The sequence below is a fragment of the Equus przewalskii genome, chromosome 4, assembly GCF_037783145.1.
Source record: "Equus przewalskii isolate Varuska chromosome 4, EquPr2, whole genome shotgun sequence".
Lineage (NCBI taxonomy): Eukaryota > Metazoa > Chordata > Mammalia > Perissodactyla > Equidae > Equus > Equus przewalskii.
In genome coordinates this window covers 71,218,258-71,223,532 of record NC_091834.1, presented here as the reverse complement: position 1 = coordinate 71,223,532, position 5,275 = coordinate 71,218,258, and the positions used below count along the sequence as shown (strand labels likewise).

Genomic DNA, 5,275 nt, shown 5'->3' with positions numbered 1-5,275 from the left:
TCTCCTCAGGGAATCTTTCCCTGACCATCTGATATTAAAGAGAAGAGATTCTTAGTCCTTCGCTGTCATATCATCCACATCATTCACTTTGTAACATTTACTACAGCAACGAAATGGGTCATAGTCTTGGTCATTTATTTACCTGCTTCTTTATGTTTTGCTTCCCTACTTGTCTAAATTAGAAGTTATCTGAGGGCCAGGAATTGTCCTCTTGTTACCCGGGCTAGAACAGATTGGCAAACTGTTGCTTCTGGGCCAACTCAGTCCATTGCCTTTTTTTGTAAACAAGTTTTATCGGAACATAGCCACACCCATTTGTTTAAGAATCGTCTATGACTGCTTTCATGCTGCAAGGATAGAGTCAAGTAATTGCAACAGAGACTATATGGCCCTCAAGCCAGAAATATTTACCATATGGCCATTTACAGAAAATGTTTGCCAACCCCAGTACTAGATTTATAGGAAGCTGAGGCAATTGAATCTCTTACAAAAAAATTTATCAGTTACCTAGACAAGGATGTAACATACTTTAGAGCCTGAATTAGAGTATTTGTAGTAAACTATCATCCAGGTATGGAATCTATAGGATTTGACAACTGCCTGGGTATAAGGAATAAAGGAAGAGAATGAGATGACTCTAGAGTTTTAAGTCCGGGTATCTTAGAGAATGTTGGTACCATTAATGAAAACTGACATGTAAGGAGAAGGATGTGATCTGGAGGGAGGACAATGAATATGATATTGGACATGTCAAACACCAAGTGCCAGCGGTACATTGTAGCAGAGACGGCAAATGGACAATTAGTGGTCTAAAGCTCAGAAGAATGATTAAGACTAGAGAAGTATATTTCAGACCCATATATGCTTGAGTAATAATATTTGAAATTGTACAAGTAGATGAAGACTCGGGGAGAGAATTTATTTTTAAATGACATGGTATTCAAGGACAGCATATTAAGAAATGTACATATTTAAGGACGAGAGAAGAAGAGACAAAAGAGAAGAAATAGTCATCTATGAAGGGAAACTATAATAGTTTCCAGAAGAAATAGTTTTTGAGTCTTAGCTGCCCAAAAAAGTTAAAAATGTAAAAGGAAAAGGACAAATGGGGAAAAGTGTTACACATTTATAACAAAAAAATGATTCACATATTTTATATATATATATATACATAGAAAATTAAATATGCGTACATACATACAGAATTCTTGTAAATTAAAAATAATAATTCTAATGTCTCATATTTATAAGGATAAAGGTGTGATTGCAATATCAGTTGATCAAATAACAGTGACTTAAACAACATAGGAATTAATTTCTCCCTCGTGTAATCTGAGCACAAGGGTATCAGGGCTGACATGGCAGCTCCATGGGGCAGTGGTGAACACCAGGCTCCTCCTAGCTTGCCGTTCTATTATTCTTAACATGCATCTTCCATTTCATGGGCTACAATGGTTGCTCCAGTTTCTACCATCATGTCCTTATTCCAGCTGGAAAGAAGAGGGGAAAGGAGAGTAGAGGTCATCCTTCCCTCTTTCTTTTTATGGGCACAACCCAGACACCACACATATCAATACTATTCACATCCACTAGCTAGAAAGCAGTCACAGGACCACTCTATCTGCCAAGCAGGCTGGAACTTGTTGCCTTTATCTCAATGACCATGTACCCAGATAAAATGTGTGGATTTATTCCTAACTAAAGAAGGAAAGAAGATACTGGGGGTAGCTGGAAGTCTCGGCCATACACTGTCCCAACTGGAAAAAAATACACAGAATGTGAGAAAAATCACAAAGAATTAATATACTCAATGATAGTCAAATAAGTGGACATTATAATAAGACACCAGAAAATTCTATCGGATTGACAACTATAAAAATGCTAAGACAATATTATATTTGCGAGTAAACAAGCCTAACCATGCATCCCTATGCCGCAGCCCAGTCCATGCTACTCCACTGTCATACCTAGACTAGTACAATCTCCTCTTAACCCATCTCCCTGCTTTAATTCTTGTCATTCCCAATCAAACCTCCAAACCGCTCTCAATTCATCTTTAAGAAAACCCAAATCTTGATCAGCTTACTTTTTCTGTAGGAAAAGAAATCCAGGATTCTTCGTATGGTATAAGGCCTTATGGATCGTCAACTTTACCCTACACACCAGCCTTTAGGAAATGCTAACAGTCGCCCCAGTGGACCTTAATAGTTCACACTTTGGCTGATTCTGCTGGCTCAGCCTAGAATGTTTTCTCCTGGTCTCCCTGGCAAATGCCTTCTCATCTTTGGACTCAGCTCAAATGTAACTTCTGCTGTAAATTATTTCTGATCTCTCTTTTTACCACATAGAATCGATTTCCTCCCCTGCTGCAACCTGTACATATTTTTATTAATTTATCATGCAGTTGTCTCTTCTCTACTTCACTCATTTAGAAATTAAGTTTTTTGAAACATAAGATTGCATCATCTCTTTCTGATTTCTGCTTTAAGTACCTTAGTGCCTGCTGTATAATAAGCCTTCACTAAATGTTATTGGTGGCAGTACCAGGACTCATCTCTCTAATAACAATGTCTCTTTAAATCCTGGTTTAGGGTAGAGAGGATCAATCTTACCTGACAGCTCATAGGAAATTTTGTTAGATATAAGATGTCCCCACACCTTGACACAAACATTGTCCTGGCCTAAAATTTTATGGAAAAAAAGCAAAACCAAAACAGAATATCTTTCTTTCTTTAAGTTTTAAGAGGTCCACTATTCCAATATCTGTCAGTCTATTCTCAAATTTAAACCCTTCCCCGTTCCATGGCAGAATACTCAGAGGAGAAATTAAGAGAGGTTCCACGTGTTTATATTTCAGGAATCTAGGGTCCTCCTTTGATATTGAAAATAGACTACGTATAGACTCCTCCATGATCCAGGCTATATGTCAATTACAGGGAAAACCTACATTAATTTTTCCATTATTACCTTTCATAATCTGTAATATCTTTGGGACGGGGAAGATGAGAAAGCTAAAACTGACTAAATAAGAATATTCCCAAATCAAAGGAGATGTCTTTTAATGGCAATAAAATTAAAACTAGGAGAACCACTAGGCAATTATCTAACCAGTCACATTTGTTTCCTGAGAAGGTAATGTGAGGTACTCAGTAGAGAATCTGGGATGAGAAATACTCAGAATTCCCCACAATTTTTCTGCCACTCTGAGTTCTTTCTGATTTTATTTGTGTAATCAGCTTTCACATGATTAATATTAGGCCTCTACATCATTAGGCCTCCAGAGCCCCATAACTTGTTAATGCTTCTCAATAGACTGAAGAATGATTAATGAATCGGTGTGGCAGGGCAGGGGGTAAGAAGGAGGGCATGTCAAGAACAAATGACTAATACCACTAGCAGTTTTTCCCACTCCAAGCAAATTCAATTAGAGGAATTCTTTTACACTTTATCATCTTGTTATTCATCTGTTTGCTTTCTTTTAAAGTGAAATATTGTTTCTTCATGAAGTCATTAGCTTTCCTTGAATTAAAGAAAGTGTGTCTTTCTGTATATTTTGCAATCATAGTTTTCTTTAGGGTGACTTGTAAGCATCACATAAGACTATAAACTAACAAAGATTATCCCTCAGAATAGAAGCATAATCTGAACAGTTATTTTTGTGTTTGTCAATATTTTCTCTGGCCTAAGATTGTTTTTTTGTTGTTGTTTTTTGTGAGGAAGATTGGTCCTGAGCTAACATCTGTGCCAATCTTCCTCTGTTGTTTTGGACGTGGTACCCAGCCACAGCATGGCCTGATGAGCATTCACAGGTCCAGGACCGGCATCCAAACCGGCCAACCCCGGGACGCCAAAGGGGAGGATGCCAACTTAACTGCTATGCCCCCGGCCAGCCCCTGGCCTAAGGTGTTTTTAAGTGACTTGTCAGGGACCATTCCTGGTCTCTTGTTCTTGTTGACTTTTTCCTTTGAATACTCCCCAACTGGAGTCTGGAGAGAAGTAACTTTCCTCTCTAGTTGCAAAGCTATACTAGGTGAGCCTGGAGCTCCTGGAGAGCAAACCCTTTACTTTATGGCATACACTGATTTAAAACTGAAAACGAAAGAGAGAGCAGGAGCCAGGAGGGGGTGTGGGGGAGGAAAGAGAGAGAGAAACATGGTAAGAGCACAAATTCTGAAATATGCAAATCCCTATGGCTACTTCATTCTTGGCCTCTTTAAAATTTTATCATATGAACCAATATTTCCCCTTTTCACCTGAATCTGTTTTGAGTTTGGTTTCTATTCCTTGCAGTTGAGAGAGTACTGACTAAAGCGCTATTCAGTGTTTGGCCATAATAGTAAAATTTTAAATTTTGTTTTTCCACTCAGAATATATGAATACAAAAGTGTTAATTCAGAAACAACAAAGAATGTCCTTGATTTCATGAATTCAGAATATGCCAGCCACCCCTCTGCCTACTGCTGATGAGAACGATTATGGAGGGAATAAAAGTGGGGGGGAATGAATGACTACTCTCCTGCAATCTTAAAAGCTGCTGAAAGTGTTAACATTTCCCATGTCTTTATTTAAAATGTAAAGCTTATAAAACGTCTAACTTCTGCTCTTCTGCTTTCTTTTGGGAGCTGGCACACAGCATGTATGCAGACGCTGTGAGGAAGACATTCACCCCTTTGCCTAATTAATGCGCAGCTTTGCCGGACTTCTGTCCAATCCCTGACAAGGCCGACAGTGATAAAGGACCATTAAAGTCTAATGAGCTTGGAAAAATTGGAAATCCCAGTCTCTTGTAGAATGTTAAAGCTGATCTACACGTGTGGGAGAGAAAAGGTCTTAGGACATTCATTCTCTTCATTAAAAATGTCTTTTTGAATTAGTAAAGAAATGTTCTTATCATTTGATAACTGTATTATGTAAGTGTACTTTTCATCTTTTAAGCTGCAGGCTGTGTTGACTGACTGCAGCAGAGAGGAACAAATAAATTAATCCTTCTTTTCATCAAAAAGCAAAACTGAAAAAGTGTGTCTAAATCAAGCTTTTTGTCTTAATAAGAGGTTCCTGGAGGAAGTGTTGTCTGATCTTAGCACCTGGTGTAAAACTGAAATGTACACATTTCTGTGCAGTGCAAACACAGGTAAGTTACTGATGTTCCCTGCTAGTCCATTAGTAGTTCATAATGTGTTTCATTAATACTTAAACTAATACTTTTAGTTGGAAAATTATAGAGAGGACACAATAAATTTCCTAATTATTCTTCCTTATCCTTGACATTAGCCAT

The 5,275-nt window shown here is 37.9% G+C and overlaps 1 long non-coding RNA gene across 1 annotated transcript; it reads right to left on the bottom strand.

Annotated features, from left to right (window-relative positions):
- Positions 1-912: 912 nt before the first annotated feature.
- On the bottom strand, positions 913-2,228 carry LOC139083059 (uncharacterized). Its single transcript, XR_011539560.1, has 2 exons — positions 2,087-2,228; positions 913-1,490 (listed from the first exon to the last, which is right to left on the bottom strand). It is a non-coding gene; the product is annotated as an uncharacterized lncRNA (long non-coding RNA).
- Positions 2,229-5,275: the final 3,047 nt, after the last annotated feature.